At 45.3% G+C, this 27,142-nt stretch overlaps 1 long non-coding RNA gene across 2 annotated transcripts in view; it reads left to right on the forward strand.

Annotated features, from left to right (window-relative positions):
• Positions 1 to 27,142, forward strand: part of LOC306936833 — a 167,418-nt gene that overhangs the window by 17,951 nt on the left and 122,325 nt on the right. Inside the window, exon 3 of one of the 2 annotated variants that reach the window (XR_013791547.1) lies at positions 18,212 to 19,044. The exons of the other annotated variant lie outside the window; for it this stretch is intronic. This is a non-coding gene — a long non-coding RNA (uncharacterized lncRNA). Of the gene's footprint in view, positions 1 to 18,211; positions 19,045 to 27,142 lie in introns of those variants that run through there. 2 annotated transcript variants of the gene reach the window in all.

Below are 27,142 nucleotides of genomic sequence, written 5' to 3' on the forward strand. Positions count from 1 at the left end.
CCACCGTCTTCCTGTATACGTTGTGTTGTCCATGTGTTATCACTTATCAACTTGTCATATCTAGTATCCTTTAACTTTAACTTGGCCAACTCTAAAAGCTCTGAACATCTAAGGGAATCAGAATCAGCTTTGTCACATCACAGTTTTACAAGTAAAAAAGTGAGTGAAATTCGTTTTTGTGCATCTTTACGAAGCACAATAATAGCATTGCTCAAGAGGTTTAAAAAATGTTGAAATTGTACAATCTATTAAGCCTGTAGATTCGCCTATTCCTGCATTCTGCTAATCGTAGAGGAAGTAGGTAGAGCTTACAGTAAGTAAGTGGTTAATGTCTGAGAAACACAACTACTGTAACTGTGTGTGTGTGTGTGTGCGTGTGCATGCGTGCGTGCCATGGGAATAGCTGATGTCAACCTTCTTCACTGTGTAGAAAAAGGTGTTTCTTTGACTGACACATCACTTGGCGGGTTCCCTGCCACTGTAGCAGTTACAGATGAGTGACAAGTGCAAAACAATGATAATAGGCTACATTGCGATACATCAAGCACATGAGTAATTAATTTTCCTTGTGTCTATTTCTCACTTACTCCTCAAAGCGTAACACGTGACACGGCTTTGAAAGAACCGCGTTTACAGGCTCAGTTAACTTCATAGCACTTTTTTATATAGTTGTCGGGGTGGGGGCAACCGATAGTACTGCGGAGTGAAAGGGAGAGGATGAAAAAAACATTTGTGCACTCCCTCATTAAAAAAGTTTAACTCTGGAAAACTGTGCCAGCAACACAAAATATATTCACGTAAATGAATCTCTCTTGTGCTGAATTTTTCATGTCCGACCTGAGGTTTGCAGCAGAGGTCCCGGAAACTGTACCGGGAAACATCGCAGCTCATGTACCGCACAGTCTTAGCTGCAGGTTTGATGGGGAAGAAAGTTTGGATACTTTGCATTCTGGGTTAGGCTGCACAGGCTGGGGAGTGGGTTTCAGAAAGCTGCTTTCCCCTGGCTCCTGTTTTTTTCACACACTCGATAAATTCATGTTCAGGGTCGGCGGCAGAGTGTACTCTATCTAAGGCAGTGGTTCTAAGGCAGTGGTTCTCACCCCTAATGCATGTATGCATTTGACCGCGGACCACCCATCTGATTTATTTTCTTTTGTAGAGATCCCATTACAGAATATTTGTGTTGTTGAAAGTTTTTGAAAGATTGCAAATTGTAATTCGAAATTGGCTATTTTCAAATAGCCGAAGTGTAAAATGGGGTCTCAGCTCAACTTGATAAAAAAATAATAAACATTGCCCTGCCTGTAGTTGTTTATTTTGGGCATGTTTTCGTAGACTTTGGTTCTTTCCTTCTCGCTCCTTTGTTCAACATCAGAAGCATCATTCACAGCTCTTAGGTTCAGCTCACCCCTGCCTGAAATTTGGAGCATGGCATTTCAGGGGTGCATCACTTATCTGTGTGTGTGTGTGTGTGTGTGTGTGTGTGTGTGTGTGTGTGTGTGTGTGTGTGTGTGTGTGTGTGTGTGTGTGTGTGTGTGTGTGTGTGTGTGTGTGCGTGTGCGTGTGCGTGTGCGTGCGTGTGTACAGAAAATTTAATTTTCGTTTTTCTCCCCCCGTGGCCAACAAACAAAACAAAAAAAGGGTCCGAGTTCATCTCTGAACCCACCCGCTGTAATTTCATGTAGCCATTTTCATTCATGGCTTTGACCGAGCACCAAAGCCCCCCCTCCACTTCAACTGGATCAGGGTAGCCTTTCAGAGCTACACATGCTGTAAGGGTGTGAAGGGCCAGGTAATCCCTCCGCCTCTCTTGGCTTCATAACGAGGTTAGCTCGTCATTTCGCTCAGTTAGACTACATTTGTATATGTGGGGAATTGCTTGCATGCATACTTAAACGCATTATAGGGTTACAACAGTTGAATTGAATTAATTAAAATAAAATAAAATAAAATAGAAGTATATACACATCCATAATCAATCATTTTGATAAAACTAGAGGTTGAGGCCGCTGGACCAGAGTTGTCTCTGGACTGTTTTTTATTTTGTCTACACCAAATACCTATTACAAAAATAGCCGATCTACAGGCTCACAATGCGTCGCAATGTGACGTTGCGAAAATATCACATCATCGACGCATTGTGCATTGATATTAAAAGAAGAAAATGTACATTGTAGTTTGTACTTTTGAATACTTGAATACTTTGACAGAGCAATGGTCACGTGACCAGGAGTATATCTGTACTTTGACAGAAGTGCTGGGGTTGAGTACTTTGTCCTGATGCAAGAAGAGTATGAGCACTGAGGAAGAGTGGTGGTCAGGGTTTTGTCATTTCGGCCAAAATGTAAAAAAAATAAACAACGAAAAGAAAATGAACTAGAAAAAGTGCCCCTCGGGGCACAGGTCTCCACCAGGGCAGGTCAGGTTGTGGCCTCCTGGTGGCGCTATAATAGGCCAATGTGAAAAGGGTGCCATTTCTTCATACGCCTTTGATGGCAATTGGATGATTTGAGGCATTTTGTTCCAAAAATGTGTTTTGCAAAAATCAACCTGTTGGTGGCGCTATAACAGGCCAATGTGAAAAGGGTGGGATATATTCCTCAGCCTAGTAAGAAAATGTGTGAAAGATTTCACGTAAATTGCATGCTGCGTTCATGATTTGAGGCTTTTGTTCAAAACGGGCCAATCTTGCAAACTGTGAAAGCCAATTATAGCCAATTAGGATGGAATATGAAATATCGGACAGATCCGACTTGAGCACATGACCATAGAGATACTGTGTAACGATTTGTGAGATTTTTGGACAGAATCTGGAGGAGTAATATCAAAAAATGTGTTTTACAAAAGTCGGCCTCCTGGTGGCGCTATAAAAGGCAGATGTGGAAAATGCAGGTCAAAGGTTTGTCCTTAGCCTCTAGGGAGTGTGCATGCAACGTTTCACGCAGATCGGTGCAGTTTTAGGTAAAAAATGTGAAAAGCTGCCTCATGGTGGCGTTCTGGAAAATGTGGGGCAGAGGTTCATCGTTGGCATCCAGGGAGTGTGTGTGCAAAGTTTGGCATCGACCGGGTTAACGGTGCCGGAGATTAGCTGGTAACAGACGGACGGACACACACACACACACGGACGGAGTGCAAAACATACTCTCTCCCCATGCCTTCGGCCTGGTGGAGACAAAAATGAGTATACATGATTTGAACATGCACGGTACATATCATACTTAAAGGTAGCCTTACATTTCTTGTTTATGCCCAAAATGACTGGATAGAAAGGTTTTGTATAGATGCACATGCATAAAGTGAGTGGCCAAGTGAGTATAACGTTGTTTAATGCAATCAGATTTCTGTCTGGATGTATGGGCTGTCAAGGACAAAGTATTTTTTTGCCACTCAGTATGTATTCCTGCATAACCTCCGGGTATGATGATGTCACGCCATACCCTCTCTAGCCTGGATCCAGCCCATAGACCCCGCCCACTCTCTGAGTGAAGCTCCATGCAGCTTCAGTCTGATAATCAGGCTAGGTTTTGTCTGCATTTTCAGCAACAATTGTGAAATGTTCTAATCATGTATATATGTGTATATATATATATATATATATATATATATATATATATATATATATATATATACATCACTTACAACCGTTTTCCAAACATTGGATTTTTTTTTACATTTCTGACCAAATAGCCAATTTTACATGGAGGTGCCCAGTCTTCGTCTTAGCCTTTGTCCACTGCTGCCTGCAATCCATCAAGGTAGCAAGCTTTCTGCAGCGTGTAATTCAGAGAGGGCAAATTCCACAGAGTACCACAAGGACACGGCCTGTTCTGTTGCCTAAACGCTCCCCACTGTAACACAGCAGAACTCTCTGTGCTGTAGATAACATCTGTAAACACAACCTCTTAATTGGTCCTGATAACTGCTCATAAGCTCTCTTTAAACGGGGTGTGCGTGCGTGCGTGCCTGTGCGTGATGGCTGCAACAGTTAATCGAACTGATCGATTTATAAAATTGATGTAAAAAAAAAAACAGTAATCGAGTGAAATGCTAAGAAACAGTCGATGCTGCTGGCGTCTTCTCGTGTGTGTGTGTGTGTGTGCGTGGGCATCTTGTCGATCCCCACACGCGCACACACTGTGTAAGCTTGTCCCTACCAACAAAAACACAACGACCACAACTGGACTTGCCCCCACACCATCCCATCCCCCTGGCTCTTCCTCACAACACAACGACCACAACTGGACTTGCCCCCACACCATCCCATCCCCCTGGCTCTTCCTCACAATGTATGGCGGGCGGCGAGGTTTTTTTTCTTCTCTCTCCGACAACCCTCAGCGACCAGCGTGCGTATTTCATTATTGTAATGTGAGGGCCCTTCGGAGCCACTGGCTCTCCTGCCCCTCTGATAAGCCTCTGATTTATAACGCACTCCAGCGGGGGCAGAACATATACAACCCTGGGCGTGTGGGGGTGGGGTGGGGTGGCTGACGGGGAGAGAAGAGAAGAAGAAATTGTACATTTATGGCAGTGGTTCATTGTCCCAGGGTCATTAAGGTCCCACACTGTAATCAATAGCAACGCTGGTAGGTGGCAGTGTGGGGGAACGGAGAGGAGAGCCCTCTCAGAATGCTAAACTACCACAATCCATGGGAGAAACGGAAAGCCATATAGGATAAGAGAGGGAGACAGACCCCACGACGACGGAAAGGGAAAGGAGAGATGTAGAGGGAGAGGGGAGGATGGGGACCGAAACGGTGTCAGACAAATTGAGAGAGACTAACCCATCAAGGCCTGCAAAGGCAACGTGCATTCTAAATCGCTCGTTTTCAAACCGTTTTCGCTCCAAGGAGGACCCCCAAAATGATATGCGGAGGACCCCCCTCCCTTCTGTGCCAGAAGAGGGGGAAAAAGGAAACCATCCAAAAAATATCCAAGGCGTTTCAACATTTTTACAAGCTCGCAGAGTGGAACTTCTTGCCGCGCTACGAGCTTGTACATCTCTTTTTGAGAACTACTGTACAGTTCTGAAAATAAAAAATGATACTTTCCCGGTTTGAATGGGCTAAGAGAGAGAAGAGCGAGAGAGCGGGGGGGTGAGAGAGATGGAGGGAGGCGAGTGAAAGATGGAAAAAGAGATAGATAGAATAACAAGAGACAAAGAGAATGTGCACTGGGTATCAATACATCGGGGGGCGGGGCAGCCTTTCACGCCGTGATGGATTTGCTCTGAGATCTGAGGCTTTTTCTCCCCCCTCTGAGTCCAGAACACGGCGTGCATCGATAAACAGGCATTAGCCTAATCTTCATGGCTTCCACGGCCGCTGGAGGGGCCGGCATCTCGCGCTGTCATCGGCTTATGATGAATGAAGTGCGCGGCCATAACCAGAGTCCATCTCCACTAGAGCCACAATGTGCTGTTTTTATTTTTTTCATTTTCATATATCAGCTGTTAACCCATTCAGGCCTGACGTCGAAATTAAAAAAAAAAAGTTTTCTAAATCATGACAATTTTCGGAAAGATTTGAGGCACATTTTAACGATTTTTCAAAAATAGCAGACCTACAAGTTCATAGCGCGCCACTCGGTGGCGCGCTATGAGCTTGTAGATCTGCTATTTTTCAATAGCTAAATTATAACGATGTTTAAAACACCAAAAGGGGTTCCCGCCCCAAAATGGGTTAATGGTTAATGTGGTTAAACGCTAACGTGACATGGATGCGTTCCAGGTCTCAATGGATTAAATAGCCATTATTGTCCCGTCCTCATTTCGGGAGGCAGGGAGTTGGAGAAATGATTTCTGGGATCGCTGAACATTTCGGTTATACGGACAAAGCAATCAATTTGTAATATCAATTTGTTTGCCTTAGACTTTATGGAGTTACATCTTCCATTTTTGTCCAAATAGAGATATTTACATAATACTATAAACTGTGCAAGGTGCAGTCATTTGTTTCACTAGAGGTTCTGGCCGCTACGAGGCCCTCACAGCTACGTCGCACTGCCTATCAGACTGATATGCCCATAATGAGAGCATTGTCCCTTTTATGCCCATATATGGTGATCCCTGAGGTCATCAATATTATGGTCATGATCTAATCTAACCCGGGTCTCCTGTCTGAAAAGCCAGCACCTTATCCACTATAGCCTGAAGGGGATATAATAATAATAATAATATCTCAAACTTATATAGCGCTTTTCTGAGTACCCAAAGACGCTTTACATGGGGGGGGGGGGGGGGGGGGGCTTTACAGAGGTAACAACAAAATAAAAACAACTTTATTAGAAAAAGGAAAACACTAAAAGCTAAAAAACATTAAAAGATATTCAAGGTTCACTTTATTTGTCATTCGATATTATATTCTACAAATGTCTTCTAAATCCTAGCAGTTGCAGAAAAACCTATGTTGCTACATCAGCGGTTCTCAAACCTTTCATGTCAATGTCCCCAAAATGTATGTATTTGGCCGTGGACACCCCATCTAAATGTAAGTATTTGGCCGTGGACACCCCATCTAAAAATATTTTGTTCCAGGGATCCCCAGAAGCAAATATTTCAGTTAAATCAGTGTTTAAAAAAACACCATTTCTAATAGTAGATCTGTAGTAGTAGTGTGGCAGGAAGTGACGTGCTATGAGCTTGTATATCTGCTATTTTTTAAAAATTGTGACACGCACGCATGCACGCACGCACACGCACACACACTCTCATATACCGCCAAAATCTAAAATGACACAGATCTTGTCAAATCATAGGCATTTTGGGAAAATAAATTTAAAATAGTTGAATGTTAAATGATATAAGGCTTTAGTGGTTAACACACCAACAATATGCTACCACTTTGTTTCTCTCTGTAACCACAGGGCAATCTGAAACTTTTGAATAATTTAGAACCAATTAGTGTATGGGCATGTTAATTTAAATCAACTTGGGCACTGCCGGTGTCTGGGAGTGAAATCAAATGCAATCAAGAGATGTACTTTTATGCTCGGCGCACACAGAGAGCGAGGGGTGCCCAGCAGGACTTTATTACATACTGTATAGCGAGAGAATGCACGTGCAGGAACAGTCTCCAATGCCACTGTATATCACGCACTGTAGTGGAAAAAAGCTTTGAGTGTTTGTGTAAACACAAACATTGAAGACAAAAGTGTGTGAACACAAACATTGAAGACAAAAGTGTGTAAACACAAACATTGAAGACAAAAGTGTGTAAACACAAACATTGAAGACAAATGTGTGTAAACACAAACATTGAAGACAAAAGTGTGTAAACACAAACATTGAAGACAAATGTGTGTAAACACAAACATTGAAGACAAAAGTGTGTAAACACAAACATTGAAGACAAGTGTGTAAACACAAACATTGAAGACAAAAGTGTGTAAACACAAACATTGAAGACAAAAGTGTGTAAACACAAACATTGAAGACAAAAGTGTGTAAACACAAACATTGAAGACAAAAGTGTGTAAACACAAACATTGAAGACAAAAGTGTGTAAACACAAACATTGAAGACAAATGTGTGTGTAAACACAAACATTGAAGACAAAAGTGTGTAAACACAAACATTGAAGACAAAAGTGTGTAAACACAAACATTGAAGACAAAAGTGAGGAAACAAATTGTGATTGGCCAGAATGAGATGAACGTATGAACGTTTTCAAAAAACGTTCATACGTTTTCATATGGACTAACAATATTTGCCTCTGAGTTTTAGTGAAGTAGAAGTAAAAGTTTACATTTACACAATCAAATCAAAAGTTTACATTTAAAATAATCTAGTAAAGATTCCTCAAATTTGTATTTGAAATTTGTACATGCAGTACTTGAGTACATGTACTTAGTTACTGTCCACCCTTACGAGTCCATTTGGTTCAATTTGTACACTCTCAGAGTTAAGTTGGACTCCTAATGTGCCATACATAGTGTCATATTAAATAAGTGGCATACATATTCTGAAGAAAACCTGGACTTGACATTCAGTAATTGGGTCTTATGATCAAAATAAGAACATTATAGTGGTGTGTAAAGAAACAAATCAAACATTTCTCACGGACAAGGACAAGTTTTTGCCACGGACACATTTGTCTGTGTATGGACATATTGATACCCCCTGGTTAAAAGCTATAGCAGCCAGAACTGTGGTGGTTGATGCGCAACATGGGGGTGTTCATTTTATACCCTGGATAAAACAAACAAACTAAAAACTAAAAACTTGGCGTACTATATTGCAAGTAGGGTTATAATAATGCAATGTACATGCTTTGTAGAAAGTGTCGCTCGAGTCATAAACCGTATAGGGTTTCACTTTCTGTGCCAAACTTCTCGACTCACTGAAGCTCTCAGCAGCTTCAACTCCCATCGGAATGCTTTCTTTTCCTCGCAACAAGCTCAGCTCATGAATAGGCAGATTGTGGACGCCGCGTCCATGCGAAGATGCATGCTGCCTCTCCAATGGGAGCGGAGGGACAAGACGTTCTCGTTGTTTATTTATTTTTTTGTTCTTTTGATAGTGCAACCGAGGCGGCAGGAAGTGATGTATGTATGCTAAGTTAGAACACAGTCTGCTGGCATACATGTCCCCGCGGTCCTTGAACCCCAAACACTACTGTGTGTGTGTGTGCGTGTGCGTGTGCGCGCGCGTGTTACGTATCAAAGGTGAATCGGGGGTGCCAATTGGATTTGGGACGACACTGTGTGTTTTGTATTGTCTCTGTCGGGTGGAAACCTCATATGTCCAAAACAGTTACTTTTCAGGATTCAAATTCCAAAATAGCAAAAGTAGCAGTTCTACAAGTAGCAGTTCTACAAGTAGCAGTTCTACAAGTAGCAGTTCTACAAGTAGCAGTTCTACAAGTAGCAGTTCTACAAGCTCAACACATGTAGCAGATCTACAAGCTCAACACATGTAGCAGATCTACAAGCTCAACACATGTAGCAGATCTACAAGCTCAACACATGTAGCAGTTCTACAAGCTCAACACATGTAGCAGTTCTACAAGCTCAACACATAGTAAAGTAGCAGTACTACAAGCTCAACACATGTAGCAGATCTACAAGCTCAACACATGTAGCAGTTCTACAAGCTCAACACATAGTAAAGTAGCAGTACTACAAGCTCAACACATGTAGCAGATCTACAAGCTCAACACATGTAGCAGTTCTACAAGCTCAACACATGTAGCAGATCTACAAGCTCAACACATGTAGCAGTTCTACAAGCTCAACACATGTAGCAGATCTACAAGCTCAACACATAGTAAAGTAGCAGTACTACAAGCTCAACACATGTCGCTTTGTGCTGCGTTTCAATCCCTTGCTTTTGATGCTTCTGTGTGACGCCGTAGTATGAAAACTGAATACGTAAATATATGCAAATCCAACAATAACCACATTATAAAAACACTTAACAACACTCCTCTGAAACAGGTTGATGACTACAAGTATTTGGGTTCATATATATCTTCTTCCCAAAAGGACTTTCAAACTAGGAAGGGTATGGCCTGGTCAGCCTGCAATGACATGCATAAGATCTGGTCATCCCAGCTTAGTAAGATGTTACAAGTATAAATATTTAGGACGACTGTTGAGCCGATTCTACTCTATGGCTCCGAGACATGGACACAAAGAAACTAGAGAAACGGTTGGATGGTGCTTACACCCGCCTTCTAATGAGACCGCAAAATCTGTCTTGGAAGAGCCGCCCATCGACTAATCTAATATACGGCAACCTTCCCCGTGTTTCTTCACTAGTCCGATCCAGAAGAACACAGTTTGCCGGCCACTGCTACAGAGCTGACAATGAGGTTATATCTTCCCTTCTTCTCTGGAGTCCTGCCTCAAAGCAGACCAGAGGTAGAAAACTGTCGTTCCCTGATGTCATCGCTAGGGACACATGCATCAGTAAAGGCTCATTCATAGTCTGGATTTTCGGTGGTGAGGTGACCACCGGAGCTGAAATAACGTTGAGCGGTGGTGAGTAAAAACGGAGAGAAGGGCTGGGGCGGTGGCGGTGGCGGTGGTTTGCTCTTCACCGCGGCTGGTGACATCATGTTGTACTTCGGTGGTCACCTCACCACCGAAAATCCAGACTATGAATAACCCTTAAGCAGGAACTGGGGATGGCAATGAAGGACCGGATAGTCTGGCGTGTCATATCTCCACCACGGTCGAAAAATCATGATGATGATGATCTAGTAGGGTGTAATTTATGGGGGAGAAAAAGTTTGAATATGGAGATAAGAGCTTTCTGCCCTGACAGCGGTGACATACGCTGTGCGTAGTATAATAATGTGTGGAGTACATTCCTCATTCACTCGGTACAAGCCTAGCGTGGGGCGGGAGGGAGGGGGGGGGTCACACTGTAGCTGAGATGAATTTGAATATCAAAGAGAAGGTCCAACAACCAACCGGCGTTCCACTCCGCTTGTCCTCGATGAGGAGTGGAACCGCCGCTCACCGTCGCTCCGTCTCGTCTCCCCCGTCCAAACGAATTAAAACGCAGGAGAGGGCATGCCGACGTACGTATGCCTGCCGTCGGTTTCTTCTTGCGAGGACGAGTGTCTTGACACGTCACAACGATCGGTTCATCCTCGGAAAGAAAGAAATAGGCCCTCGTGTCGCTCCCTGCGCTGCGTGCACGCCGGCCCGATGCCCCTTGTTGCATCGCTGCAATCTGTTGGGCTTCTTCCATCGGCCATCCCCCCCACGCGCCGTCCCCATCGACCGTTTTCCCCCTCAGCTTTACGGCTCGTACTTAAGAGTGATTGAGGGTCGCCGTGCAATTTTCATCGGGCCCCCTCGCCTCTGTCACCCCCCCTCCTCTTCCTCACTACAGCGCCTGCATGGGAATGAAGAAGAAGGCACTGAAAAGCAGAAACGCCGAGCATCTGGCAATCCTGTGGGAAGATAGTGCCACTTTTACAAGATTAAACAGGCCAACGATTAATAACGCAACCCCCCCTTCACTCCCCATACCCCCCCCCCCCCCCCCCCCACACACACACACACCCTCCTTTACTCAGGGAAAGACTAATGTTTCCTTTCAGACGCATTAGCATTTTGATAAGCCCAGCTGAAGACCTCTCTCTCTCTATCTCTCTCTCTCTCTCTCTCTCTCGCTCTCTCTCTCTCCGGCGATAAGGAGCCACGGAGCGGCTGTATGACAGCGTGGAATAATTGGAACTCAGCGTGTGAGAAGTCAGCATTTAGAAAGGGAGGGGGGGGGGGGGTGAGAGACAGAGAGAGAGAGACGGAGAGAGACAGACAGAGAGAGAGAGTAAAACCTTTTCAGGTGGATAAGACGGCCATAAAGTCTGCTGATTCGGTAAGCAAGGAAGTTAAGAGAAATGAATGAAAGCAGAATGGGGGCGGGGGAGAGAGTGAGAGAGCGAGCCGAGCAAGTAAAAAAGGACTTGCTGACGCGGGGAGTTTAAAGCGACCAAAGCCCAGGGACCCACAGAGCCTTCGTTCTTCAACCGCTGAAGAGGTCCTGATCACTCATCATCGTCACTGAAGCCGGATTTATGCTCGGTCGCCGGTGTCGCGCAACCGAAAACATCCGATCTACAAGTTCACATGGCGTCGCACACTGCTCGTGCCGCAAGCTTATACATCTTGCTATTTTCGCGCAACACTGCGCCCTACAAAGTAACATCAACCCCTTAATTATGTATAAGACCCATGAAAGGCACGCGTCAGCACTCGCTTTCTCCGTTAGTTCCTTGCGGCCTCTCAGGCTCAATGCCTGTAATCCCTGTAGAGAGAGGGAGAGAAAAAATACATGTAGGCCTATTTCACTCCAGCCAAGCTCCTTCTTTTCATGTCCAACTGCAAGGCCGGTCATTCTAGCGAGGCGGGTCAAAAATGGTACATTTGTAGGACTCGCAGAGGTCGGGCAACGGGGGTGAACTAGCAAGTATTATGACATTTTATTTTGGCCCACCTGGTCACAGGGGTGAAAATAAACGGCACAGCAGTGTGTGTCATGACCGCGACCAGCGGCTAATGTGTCTCCTTTGTTGCGGTCCGTTCAATACTCGGTATAACGGCCTGGTCACTGTGGCGTCATTGACGCACATATATCGGGTATTGGAGCTAAAAAGTGATGTCGTATGACTGTGCATTGGTTTATTCAGCTAAAGCCCAAACCACACTAATGGGTCGAGACGCAACACAACTGTTTTAGCGTTCGTCGCAGCGGTGTGATATGTCCTGTTGCACGTCGACCCAAGTGATTAAATTGGTTAAATTCAATGGTTACTTGCAACTACATGTGTCTATATGCATCTACTCGCAAACCGTTTGGTTGCAAGGTGCTGCATGGCGACCCATTGGTGTAGTACAAAATTACAAAGTACAGAAGTACGCAATTTTAATGAGACCCAGTATAGTGCAGATCAGTAGAGTTGAGTTAGGAAGGAAGGAATACAAAAATAAAACATAGCTGCTCAGATGGTGAAGAAAATAATTGTTTATGAGTAGTTTATACCAATAATTGCCGCTATACGTAACCGTTGCTGAGGATTGCACCACCAGACCCTACCCACCATAATTATATCCATTCAAATCAAACTTTATTTATATAGCACATTTCCAACGACCAAGGTCGAACCAAAGTGCTTCACATCACAGAGCCTATCATAGAGGGAAAACAAGAGGAAAAGAAGATGAGAAGACAGAGGAAAGCAACAGGAACGAAAGGCAATAAAACATGTGAAAGCAACAAATCAAAACAAATACAGTATCAATAAGCAATACATGAAAGGTAGGCTTTGAGGGCCGGGGTAAACTAATTAAGCATTGACACACACACACACACACACACACACACATGCACTCGCGCGCGCACGCTACGCTACATTTCTTTGTACAGTTCATTCATTGTAGTAGGACATGTAATCTGTTTAACGGACAGGACTCGGTGCTTTTGTGAACAGGAGCTTCCCCTGAAGATGACATGACGTGACTTGTGTGACCTATATCTTCTGGGGGGTCCTGGATGCGTCATCTCACTAACACCCCCCCATCGGCGTCGTGGGTGGCCACATGCCACTTCAAGTCATCGCAATGAGGTGACTTTTTACGCCCGCTGTATCTCGACTCGTCTTTTCCAGGGCAAATCATGTTGATGCCTCGCTATAGGCTTACAGTACAGTATACTGTATATACAGTCAGTAAGACCTAACATACAGTCTGTCGGCAGAAACCTCTTATCTCCATATTCATAACTTCTAACTTGTTTTCCCCGTAAATTCACGACCCTACTTGATCATACTACAGTGTCACACAAAAGCAGCAGATCCTCAAGCAAACGGTTTTGGAGACATGAGGTTTCCACCCGACTGACGGTATCAGCCTTGATTGACTCTTCATGTAGAGAGAATACTGGCCCCGGAGGTGCACGGCCACTTAAAAGTGCAATTAAGCTCCATTGAACTTAAAATTACCAGAGAACTGAAATTACCAGAGAACTTTGTTGCACAGAACCGTTACAAACACCTTACTGTACATCCTATTTCCAAGCCAATCAGGGAAGTCCCTGTGTGTGGTCCAAAACTTGGTCAGCAGCGTTATTTTAATTTAATATCCCCCAACTTAGTCAATAATGTAACTAAGCCTTATAACTGGCTCCCCTTCTCTAAAACTTGAAACCGTTGTTGACCCGAAGGTTTGCCCGGCCTTCGACACCGGCTAATGCCGCCGCAGCCTTATATAAGCTGCTATACAAACACGTCCCACGGAGCCGCACTGCTGCGAGTGGATTAGCGCCGTGGGGAACGTGGCATACTGTGACAGTGGCGAGCTAGCGGGAAGGGGGGGGGAGCGTTTAGCCCATTTAGACCTGAGGTCAGATTCTTTAATGTTCGTGCATGCATGGTTTTATGTCGAGGAGACCCACAATTATGTAAGTAATAATTAATTAAATGTAATTAATAATTATTCATGTAATTGGCCCCCCATCTGAAAATATGTTGTTGCAGGGACCCCCCAGAAGCAAATAATGAGTTAAAAACGTTTGCCGTGAAAGATTATATTCAAAGATTTGCACACATTTTCACGATTTAACTAACATAGCAGATCTACAAACTCGTAGCACGGCACTTGGTGCCGTGATATGAGCTTATAGATCTGCTATTTTTCAACAGCTAAAGTAAAAAAAATCACACCCGTGTGAAGTGAGGGGCGCTTTACCAACATGACATATGACATCACAAAATCGCAGTTTATAAGAATCGTGGTCCCTTACTGGTCAAGGTTTTCCTCTGACATCATATGCCGATTTGCTCAGTGGCAGACAAAACAAACTCTGTTCATTGTTAATGGCATTTAATGTTTGTGTTGGAGACAAAACAAACATTAAACTCTGTCCATTGTCAATGGCGTTTATAATGTTTGTCTAGACAAGACAAACATTAAACCTGTGTATAGGAGGGGCTAGCACCCCTCAATAATGGTTGAAGTGATTCAAAGCTAAGGCGACACAGATGCGTCCTCTTGGTCTGAATGGCTTAGATGAGTTCACGTCACGCCAGTGTGCACGGTCGCCAGTGGGCCAAACACTGCTAAGATCCTGCTAAGCATTGGCAGAGGCTCCAGGAGGCAACAGTGACTCATGTTGTGACAAGAGGGAAGAGAGCAGGGGGGGACTTGGAGGACTAGGGCACTCACAACTGAAGGATAAAGAGTCAGCACTCACAACTGAAGGATAAAGAGTCAGCACTCATAACTGTAGGGTAAAGAGTCGGCACTCGTAACTGTAGGGTAAAGAGTCAGCACTCGTAACTGTATGGTAAAGAGTCAGCACTCATAACTGTAGGGTAAAGAGTCAGCACTCATAAAGAGTCAGCACTCATAACTGTAGGGTAAAGAGTCAGCACTCATAACTGTAGGGTAAAGAGTCAGCACTCATAACTGTAGGGTAAAGAGTCAGCACTCATAACTGTAGGGTAAAGAGTCAGCACTCATAACTGTAGGGTAAAGAGTCAGCACTCATAACTGTAGGGTAAAGAGTCGGCACTCATAACTGTAGGGTAAAGAGTCAGCACTCATAACTGTAGGGTAAAGAGTCAGCACTCATAACTGTAGGGTAAAGAGTCGGCACTCATAACTGTAGGGTAAAGAGTCGGCACTCATAACTGTAGGGTAAAGAGTCAGCACTCATAACTGTAGGGTAAAGAGTCTGCACTCATAACTGTAGGGTAAAGAGTCTGCACTCATAACTGTAGGGTAAAGAGTCAGCACTCATAACTGTAGGGTAAAGAGTCAGCACTCATAACTGTAGGGTAAAGAGTCAGCACTCATAACTGTAGGGTAAAGAGTCTGCACTCATAACTGTAGGGTAAAGAGTCAGCACTCATAACTGTAGGGTAAAGAGTCTGCACTCATAACTGTAGGGTAAAGAGTCAGCACTCATAACTGTAGGGTAAAGAGTCGGCACTCATAACTGTAGGGTAAAGAGTCAGCACTCATAACTGTAGGGTAAAGAGTCGGCACTCATAACTGTAGGGTAAAGAGTCAGCACTCATAACTGTAGGGTAAAGAGTCTGCACTCATAACTGTAGGGTAAAGAGTCAGCACTCATAACTGTAGGGTAAAGAGTCTGCACTCATAACTGTAGGGTAAAGAGTCAGCACTCATAACTGTAGGGTAAAGAGTCGGCACTCATAACTGTAGGGTAAAGAGTCGGCACTCATAACTGTAGGGTAAAGAGTCAGCATTCATAACTGTAGGGTAAAGAGTCAGCACTCATAACTGTAGGGTAAAGAGTCTGCACTCATAACTGTAGGGTAAAGAGTCTGCACTCATAACTGTAGGGTAAAGAGTCGGCACTCATAACTGTAGGGTAAAGATTCACAGGGCCGCCCGCTATCTCTTCAGCGTTTGCTGGGAGAGAGAGAAGATGACACATGCAGGGACCCCTCCACTACATATTGCATAATATGGTGTTGCAGATTACACTTTTTCATAGATGTCATAGACTTGAACAACAACGCTGTGTGCCAGTTACTACACCTCTGATGCATAAATACACAGAGGGAGCAGAGCTCTCTGAAGGGGCCATCCTGCATCCTGATATCCTATCATAAACACACAAATTGTCACTTATCGAGCCAATCAAGTCACAGCGGGACAAGCTTGTTTCCGAAGGACACGAGGAGCAGCAAACGGGTTGCCAGTTCTCCAAACGGAGTGGACAAACCCATGAGGACAGCAGCACGCGGCAGACATTCGCGCTCTACACGCATCGATTGGTGGCGAGTGGGTTCTACACCACCGCCGATGGACAGCGACAGGAGCAATGCATGCTGGGAACCGAGCAGCACCATGCCTGTTTTATACCCAAGAGAGCAGAGCAGAGTAGCATACAGAGCTGATGCCACCTGACTGTCTCATGCTTCCACAGAGTATGTCTGTATAGTTCAGCCTTTAACAGTGAGTTTGAAGATCTGCTATTTTCACCATTTTACTTTTGTGAGACACTTGTATGGTGAAGTAATTAATTTATGATAAAACATAAAACTTAGGATTATGGAGATACAAGTTTTCTGCCCGACAGCGATATACAGTAATATGTCTGGGATCAAAACGGTTACTTTTCAGGATTCAAATTCAAATATGGAAAAAGTAGATCCACAAGATGGAAACGTTACCACGTTTCGAGCTTGCGGATCTGCTACTTTCGATGCTTTTCTGTAGTTTGATCAAGTAGGGCGTTAACAAAAAAAACCCATACAAAGTTAACCTATGGAGATGGGAGTTTTCTTTCCGACGGGCGTTCTACATATAGGTGTATTAACCTAAACGTACACACAGCTAGCAGTATGCCGGCTTGTGGGTGACTGTGACTGGACTGACCTTGTCTACGTTTTTTGCATCGTATCATAACATAATGAAAACGTGTCTTCTGAACATCTGCCTGACCCCCCCGCCGTCGTCGTTGTTGTCGTCGCTGCTGCTGTTGTCTCACTCTCTGGTGGATAACGTGCCGTGCGCTAAATGTCATTACACTGATCAATTTGCATGTGACAATGTGAACGGGCACAAAGGTCCGCCTCGGAACAACAACACCGACACAGAGCAGAGCGGTATAGCCAGCAGCTATAGAGTTCCAACACAAGTCCCGTGTTTCTGATCAGATCATGTAGCATCTCTGTGCCTGGCCTCAGGTGGGGGAGATTGCTGTGTAGATCAGTCCTGTTAAACACACACACACACACACACACACACACACACACACACACACACACACACACACACCTGCATAAATAACCGAAAAGCCATTGGCACAGAGGAAACCGGCGCACTGACAACTGAATGGCGACCACCTCGACCGTCTCACCAGCCTTCCCGGGAAACCAACTGACAAACAAACAAAACACAAATCCCCTGTAATAATAGCAGATTCATGCAGACAGAAATTGCACGCACGCACGCACGCACGCACGCACGCGCACACACACACACACACACACAGACACACAGACAGTTGACGGTGGTGTTATCAGCTGTCTTTTGGCACAGTCACTGCTGCTTTCTGTTTGTATCGCTCCGGAGCCCTCTGACGTGGCAGCGTCTATCTGTATGCTCCCCTCCTCTGTCTGTCTTCCTCTCTCTCTCTCTCCATCTTATACCTATCTCTCTCTCTCCATCTTATACCTATCTCTCTCTATCCATCTCTCTCTCTCTCCATCTTATACAGGTATCTCTCTCTCTCTCCCTCTCTCTCTCTCCATCGTATACCTATCTCTCTCTCTCCATCTTATACCTATCTCTCTCTCTCCATCTTATACAGGTATCTCTCTCTCTCTCTCTCTCTCCATCTTATACCCATCTCTCTCTATCTCTCCATCTTATACCTATCTCTCTCTCTCCATCTTATACAGGTATCTCTCTCTCTCCATCTTATACCTATCTCTCTCTCTCCATCTTATACAGGTATCTCTCTCCCTCTCTCTCTCTCCATCTTATACCTATATCTCTCTCTCCCTCTCTCTCTGTCTCTCTCTCATACCTATCCCCCCCTCTCTCTCTGTCTGCCTCTCTCATCCACTCACACCATCCCAATATGTCTGCCTTTCTCATTCTCTCACCTTCTCTCTCTGCCTGGCTCTTTGCACACACGCACGCAGAGCCAGTGGAAGGCCCGGTCCAGCTTGTTGTGGTGATGTAGTGTGTTGTGGTTGCTTCCTCCGTATGGTGTTGCCAGGCTTTGGGTCGGTGTTGTGTCCAGTCGGTGTCCGGAGCCAAGCCCGTGGCGCTGCCCGGTCGATGGACGATGACGAGGAGCCACCGTCCAGCACATTGGATGAGAGATCAAACAGAAGCGTGTTTGATGTTGCGACGCGTCCAGCTATAAGCTTGGATGTGTTCTGTATCTGGAATGAGATCCATCGCCCGAAAGCCCAAAACACAATGAGGAGGAGGAAGCTCATGAGCTTTTATGGGAGCCTCTCTGGAGCGCTCCAGCGATGTGGTGTATAGCTGCAGTCAGATGTGTGAGCGCCAGCACGCTTTATCCCTTTAAGACCCCAGGCTGATTCTACAGTATATACAGTATGAATGCCTTCGAAACAAGTAGTTCTTCCAAGTTTCTTTCCCCCCAAAATTTCTAAATTAGCAGATGTACAAGCTCGCAACGTGGCACAAAGTGACGCGCTGCGAACGTGTACATCTACTATTGTGGAATTGTCAACGTACTAATGGATGAAGTGATTAAAATGATTGTTATGCTAAGTTAACTTTGTGTTAACCCCCCCCCCCCCCCAAAAAAAAATATGTACAAGCTTCATGCCGTGCTGTGAGCTTGTAGATCTGTTATTATTATTTTTGAATAGCCAATGCTCAAATCTAAAACGACATGGATGCTTTCCCGGTGTGAATGGGTTATTTGTGTTATGTGCTCTTTTCATTTCTATCAAAATGTCACGATATGCAAAGAATGATCTTAAAGAAAATATATTCCCTACATGATGTGCGAGAAGTACTTTACATTTATATTACCTGCAAAAAAGGCTTTATCATCGATCCACTTGAAGGCTTATTTATTTGAATGCTTTTTTCCATCTAGTCCTGCAGGATATAGCTGATTGGTTTGATACTAGTAGTACTTCTATATGCCCAGTGCCTGCCTGCACTGTCAAATCATAATCATTCAGATTCACACAGACACAAAAGTTATGGGCTTATAGATCTGCTATTTTTTTCTGCCTCGATCAGTGATTCTCAACCATTTTCACGGTCCCCCTCCCCAAATGTTTTGTGCCAGGGACCACCAGAAGAGAATCTTTTTTTTAAACAAAGAAAATGCGTTTTCTGTGGTGTTTTTACTGTTTGTTTGGTAGACGGATGTTTTTAGTAGGGAGAGAGGGCAGTGTTTTTCTACAGGCAAACACCACCACCGCACTACTACAGTGGCTGATATAGAGCCAAATGATGGGGGAACAATATGTATTGTTCTGTAAATACAGGGACAAGTTGCATACTATGCTTTTTAATAATATTAATAATAAAATAACGTATTATTGTCATCATGCAACGATTGCAACATGCATTTGTTTTTTCCGGGAAGGTATGGGCATGTTGGCAGCTGGTTTAGAGGATGCATTGTCATTGGAAGACATGGAATGTTTCAAGCACCTTCTTCAAAAAATGCTTCAATGTACAACTCGTACAATAATGTGTGTGTGTGTGTGTGTGTGTGTGTGTGTGTGTGTGTGTGTGTGTGTGTGTGTGTGTGTGTGTGTGTGTGTGTGTGTGTGTGTGTGTGTGTGTGTGTGTGTGTGTGTGTGTGTGTGTGTGTGTGTGTGTGTGCGTGCGTGTGCGCTCTCCAAAGGACTTGAGAGGGACTCAGATAGCAGATGAGTGAGTGGGCGCAAAGCTTGCAGAAGCTTAAGTCTAATACTGCTGTTGTCCCTTTATCTCGGGCCAGACTCATATTCGCAAAATGGGGAAAGAAAATAACTGTTTTCCAATGGATGTAACGTAACGTTATTTAGGCACCTGCGTCTCCATTTTTTAACTTTTTGTGTTCTACTACAGCATGATAGAAAAGCATCTACTTTTGAGCTTGTAGATCATCTGCCACGTTTGATATTTTTAAATTTGAATCCTGAAAAGTAACAGTTTTGGACATATGAGGCTTACACTCAACAGAGAGACGTAATACTCTTTCATTGATTCATAAAAAACCCAGACAGTCTTAACTTTAACTTTCAATGTTCTTACATTAAAAAAGTTGAAATATGGAGATATGACGTTTCTGTCCGACAGTGACGCTGTGCACGGGCCAGACACGCATGCACGCACATCCGCACGTGCACCGACTAGACACGCCTGATTCCTTCTCGTTTGCGTGGTGCCTACCGAAAATAGCCGACGTACAGCCTCATATTGCACTAGATCGTGATGCGTTGTTGTGAGCATAATTATATCATTTTTTGGTACTGTCATTGTCACTGTAAATCCACTAATCCAGCAGTACCTGTATGCATTCAAGCACATATGCACATGCACGGTATAGACGCACATCTACACACTAGGGCATTCACTTCTAGTCATTTTTTACTAGTTGACTAGTTGCCTAGTTTACTAGTCGACTAAAAATAAAACCCCTTTTTTTCTTTTCTTTTTTTTCTTTCTTTTTTTGCAATAAATATTTGTACATTTAAAAACTGTGTACATTGGTGACTATAATTATAATCTACCTGATCTTGAGGCCTACAAAATCGGGGGAAAAAACTAGTACCAACAAGGTCGACTAATGGATTTACTAGTCGACTAGTAAACTAGTCGACTAGTTGCTTAATGCCCTACTACATACACACAGACATGCACAGACTAGGCACACGTATACACACATATGCCCACATGCACAGACCAAACACGCATCCATGCACATACTATATGCACGGACTATAAACTCATGCATGCACATATGCATTCACACAGTGCAGGCATCTGTCTGGGCACGCATTCACATCTCTGCAGATATGGGAACGCACACACACACACACACACACACACACACACACACACACACACACACACACACACACACACAGACCCCAACATTTTAGAACAGTGGGTTTACAAATGCAATTCTCAAATCTTTTAGAATTTTTAACCATGACCCTGGTGTGCTCCAACACCAGGGCGTAATTAAGTATGAATTAAATATAACTCCAACTGCAACCCCTAAACCTAAACTCAAAAATGTCTATTCCTAACACCAACTCTCTCTTCCTAGCTGTACAGCCTATAAAACAACCATTTGTCTCGCGATCGAGGACCAGGAACATCTTATCTCACAATGTCCATTTCTTGCAATCTACAGTACTATACTGCGCCATACACACACACACACACACACACACACACACACACACACACACACACACACACACACACACACACACACACACACACACACACACACCTGGTGTAGGTAGAGCCGGTTGGAATGCGTCCAGACCGACTGTGTGAGAGTGATTTGCGTGTTTACCCTGGTACACCTGACCCACTCACCCTCCCATTGATTGGACCAGCTGTCTTTCTCAACCGCTCATGTTTCAAAGTCTCAACACTGCCGAGTCTTCTCTTGGAGAGTTCCATTTTGTAAACGCTCAGAGTTACACACGAATATCAGCCCAAACTCCATATGGCAGTGAGATTGTTCTGTTGATTTGTTTGTGCCTGCATGCCAAGGTTAGACAACAAACTCCATATTTGGGCATAGCTGCATTGGGAACTCCGTACATGGTCATGGTGACATGAGCATGATGATGTGGTCTGCCGGCCCGGCCTTCCAATTTCAATTTAGGATTGAATAATACTATAGCAAAGTAAAAATACCCCAACACTGTACTTGGGTACCTACACAGTACCTGAGTAAATGTACTGTGTACACCTTGACTTTTATGTGAATAGCCACAGTCAGATTGCTATCTGATGATAACCCGAGTTGCACATTAATATCGGGTGTAAATGTGTTAATTTACACCTGCTATTTAAATGCATCTCCAGTAAACATGCTGAAATGAGATTCCTCCTTCCCACTCGGCATACAGATCAGATAACCACCACTTTGCTCATCCAATTTCAAAGGGTGGATCCTTTAGAAAGGCAACAGCCACCATGCTGGAGATTACACTGATAACTACTGGAGAGCAACAGGTAATGAAACCAATTACTTTAATCAATTATTAAAACCAAATTGAATTTAATTAAAAAAATCGATTAACTGGAAAAACCTTAGTAAATAGTGAAAATATCCAATCTAAAAGTTCACAACACGTGATGATGAAATCGTGCAACACGTTCTGAGCAGACCATGTTTACTATGTACATTATATTCACCCATTGACACCAGCGTTGCCAGATTTTTAGAGAGAAATAAGCAACCACGTTTATGAAAATAAGTCACAAGCCACAATCGATCTTGTAGATCTGCTACTGTCTTAAAAAAAGACATTTTTGAAACATTTTAACCACACAAATCTGGGGTCCCTATAACACAAGACTTTTTCAGATGGGTGGTCCGCAGACAAATACATATTCATTTGAGGGTCCTTGACATGAAAATGATTGAGAACCACTGGTTTAAACAACATGAGGAAACAAAACCTTTTTTTTTTTTACTAGAAACGCCCCAAAATCCGAAACCTGCAACTACCAATATTTACAAGCAAACAGACATGGCAACACCGATGCCGGCACACACGCACGCACACACACGCGCACACACGAGCACACAGGGTTCAGTGTCTTGCTCAAGAACACTTCGACAGTAACCCACCCAGGGAACCGACAACCTTCAATTTCCCCAGACGGCCGCTCTACCTCCTGAGCCACTGCCGCCAGCATCACTTCCTGTAGCCCAGCTACTGTTGTTAATATTCAAAGTGTTCGTCACACCCGCAGCCATTGCTGTGTTACATGGACCTAGCACTCAGACTGTGTTACATGGACCTAGCACTCAGACTGTGTTACATGGACCTAGCACGGGCGGCGGTGGCTCAGGGGTAGAGTGGCTGGATGGTAACCGCAAGGTTGCCAGTTCGAACCCAGGTTCCCCCAGAGTTAGCGTTGAAGTGTCCTTGAGCAAGACACTGAACCCCTAATTTCTCCTGATAAAGGCGCTATATAAATGCATAATTTACCATTTAGCACTCAGACTGTTACATGGACCTACAGTAGCACTCAGACTGTGTTACATGGACCTACAGTAGCACTCACACTGTGTTACATGGACCTAGCACTCACACTGTGTTACATGGACCTAGCACTCACACTGTGTTACATGGACCTAGCACTCACACTGTGTTACATGGACCTAGCACTCACACTGTGTTACATGGACCTAGCATTCAGACTGTGTTACATGGACCTATAGCACTCAGACTGTGTTACATGGACCTAGCACTCACACTGTGTTACATGGACCTAGCATTCAGACTGTGTTACATGGACCTAGCATTCAGACTGTGTTACATGGACCTAGCATTCAGACTGTGTTACATGGACCTAGCATTCAGACTGTGTTACATGGACCTAGCACTCACACTGTGTTACATGGACCTAGCATTCAGACTGTGTTACATGGACCTAGCATTCAGACTGTGTTACATGGACCTAGCATTCAGACTGTGTTACATGGACCTAGCATTCAGACTGTGTTACATGGACCTAGCACTCACTGTGTTACATGGACCTAGCACTCAGACTGTGTTACATGGACCTAGCACTCAGACTGATCTATTTGCACATAGTTATTTCCACGAGCGTGTCGGACCACCTCTGCGCGTGGTGCAGCGTGTCGGACCACCTCTGCGCGGTGCTTTGCGTGATTGGCTTTTATGCGTTTGGAATGTGCTCATAATGTGATCACTCGGGAAGCATAATATCTGCTGTAAGGTAGAAACCTCCTATCTCCATATTCTAACTTTTTGTGTGTTTTTTTTTTTGGTCCTGTAAATTAACGACTAAGCTTGATCATACTACAGCGTCACACAAAAGCATCAAAAGTAGCAGATCCGTAAGTGACACGCTTCGAGCTTCTGCTACTTTTGCTATTTTCTTTTATTTGAATCCTGAAAAGAAACAGTTTTGGACATGAGGTTTTCACCCGAGAGAGACGACGTCAAACATCAAACAGGAAGGGATAGGTAAAGTCCCCCAGCAGCGTGCATGTGTTGGTGCTACGTCCGGGGACCACCGGGGGTCCACCAGGGGGCTCCACTGCAGTGGGAGGCCATAATAGCTGAATGGTTAGAGCAGTGGTTCTCAAACTCTGTCATGATCCCTGAATATAAAGCAGTTTAACATTTATTTAAAAAGAAATAACACTTACCCAACTTTACACATCGACTGCCATTTCAGCCCCACGGTACGACGACCGCCCGCCCCTGGGAGTATTGAAAAGCGACGCACGCCCCCTGCGCCAACCCAGGGACCATGTGTGTGGAGCACGCCCCCTGGGACAACCCAGGGACCATGTGTGTGGAGCACGCCCCCTGGGCCAACCCAGGGACCATGTGTGTGGAGCACGCCCCCTGGGCCAACTCAGGGACCATGTGTGTGGAGCACGCCCCCTGGGCCAACCCAGGGACCATGTGTGTGGAGCACGCCCCCTGGGCCAACCCAGGGACCATGTGTGTGGAGCACGCCCCCTGGGACAACCCAGGGACCATGTGTGTGGAGCACGCCCCCTGGGCCAACCCAGGGACCATGTGTGTGGAGCACGCCCCCTGGGCCAACCCAGGGACCATGTGTGTGGAGCACGCCCCCTGGGCCAACTCAGGGACCATGTGTGTGTGGAGCACGCCCCCTGGGCCAACCCAGGGACCATGTGTGTGGAGCACGCCCCCTGGGCCAACCCAGGGACCATGTGTGTGGAGCACGCCCCCTGGGCCAACCCAGGGACCATGTGTGTGGAGCACGCCCCCTGGGCCAACCCAGGGACCATGTGTGTGGAGCACGCCCCCTGGGCCAACCCAGGGACCATGTGTGGGGAGCACGCCCCCTGGGCCAACCCAGGGACCATGTGTGTGGAGCACGCCCCCTGGGCCAACCCAGGGACCATGTGTGTGGAGCACGCCCCCTGGGCCAACCCAGGGACCATGTGTGTGGAGCACGCCCCCTGGGACAACCCAGGGACCATGTGTGTGGAGCACGCCCCCTGGGCCAACCCAGGGACCATGTGTGTGGAGCACGCCCCCTGGGCCAACCCAGGGACCATGTGTGTGGAGCACGCCCCCTGGGCCAACCCAGGGACCATGTGTGTGGAGCACGCCCCCTGGGACAACCCAGGGACCATGTGTGTGGAGCACGCCCCCTGGGCCAACCCAGGGACCATGTGTGTGGAGCACGCCCCCTGGGACAACCCAGGGACCATGTGTGTGTGGAGCACGCCCCCTGGGTCAACCCAGGGACCATGTGTGTGGAGCACGCCCCCTGGGACAAGACAACCCAGGGACCATGTGTGTGTGGAGCACGCCCCCTGGGCCAACCCAGGGACCATGTGTGTGGAGCACTCCCCCTGGGCCAACCCAGGGACCATGTGTGTGGAGCGACAACCATGGCAGGCACCATTCCATTGTCAGGGAATGAGTTTTAAGTAAAAAAAGAGTACTTTTTCCATTACTGCATACATGCAATCAGTTACTTGTGTCATGGAGTAGCGTGTTGCGTTGCGGTCACACCTTCTCGCTGCCCTTGTTCTCCCATAATCCGGGTAATTTAAAGAATTGGCAAAAAAAAGGAGGGAATCATTAAGGAACCGGAATCGTTAAATTCCCAGGATCCCAACCCTACGACGATATGACTGCGGCGAGAACGGCATCCGTTTTCCACCGACCAACACCGCTGAAAGTCCTCAGCACTCGCGGGTAGAAAGTGTTTACTATTTTGTCAGCCATTTGTCACGATGGAGATCATGTCCTCCTGGGTGTTCTCTCCAAGCTGCTGCTTCTTCCTATTCCTGGTGCCTTGTGGTAAATGTGCACGCACGCACACACGCACATGCCTCACGCACGCACTCGCATACGGTTGCACGCACACAGGCACGCATGTAAAGGCATTGTGATACAATGTTATTGTTTCACCTCCCCATTCACACACTCCACTATCTGCCTCCTCCTGCGCTCTGCGCACGCACACACACACACACGCGCGCGTACACACACACACACACACACACACACACACACACACACACACACACACACACACACACACACACACACACACACACACACACAGTAAAATCATCAGTGTTGTTTTATCTATGAGATTCAGTAAAACTATCCATGGGACCATTTTTACTCATTCAGAGTTCAATTAACACTGAGGATTTCACTGAGTGTATGTGCACACACACACACACACACACACACACACACACACACACACACACACTTGCACAAAGACGTGCTCCCTTATGTAGCTCCTATGAGACCAATTACCCATCGACTCAATAACTGGAACTGCCACAGCTGTCAGTGGCAGCCATATTGCTGCTGAAGGATCGCTAGCATACTGTACACACACACACACACTCACACGCACAGGCACACGCACATATACGTTTGTATTGCTATACTTGTGAGGACAAGTTAGGAGGCCGATTATATGAGGGTGATTCTAATAATGAGTTTTGGGGGGAGGTGTCACGGGGGATTCGGGGTGTGGGTCGGGGGCGTTCAGTTTAAACCCTAGCGTGGCACAAAGTGCTTCTAGGTCTGCTATATTAGAATTAGACAACATTTAAATGGATAAAGTGGTCAGAATCACTGTGACAAGCAGCTTGCGGATCAGCGACTTTTGAATTGGGACTGTAGCGTGATAGTAGTGTATATACAGTTGGGTGCCACCGATATTGTCCCTTATTATTTGACCCATTTAGGCCTGACCTCAAAATTTAAAAAAAAATCCTTCTAAATCCTCCAGTTTCTGAAATAAATATTTTCACGATTTTTCAAAAATAGCAGACCTACAAGCTCGTAGCGCGCCACTCGGTGGCGCGCTATGAGCTTGTAGATCTGCTATTTTTCAATAGCTAAATTATAACATAATGTTTAAAACACCAAAAGGGGTTCCCGCCCAAAATGGGTTAACTGTCCTTTTGCGCAGATCACGCAAA

The sequence above is a fragment of the Electrona antarctica genome, assembly GCF_951216825.1.
Source record: "Electrona antarctica genome assembly, chromosome: 14".
NCBI classification, from domain to species: Eukaryota; Metazoa; Chordata; class Actinopteri; order Myctophiformes; family Myctophidae; genus Electrona; species Electrona antarctica.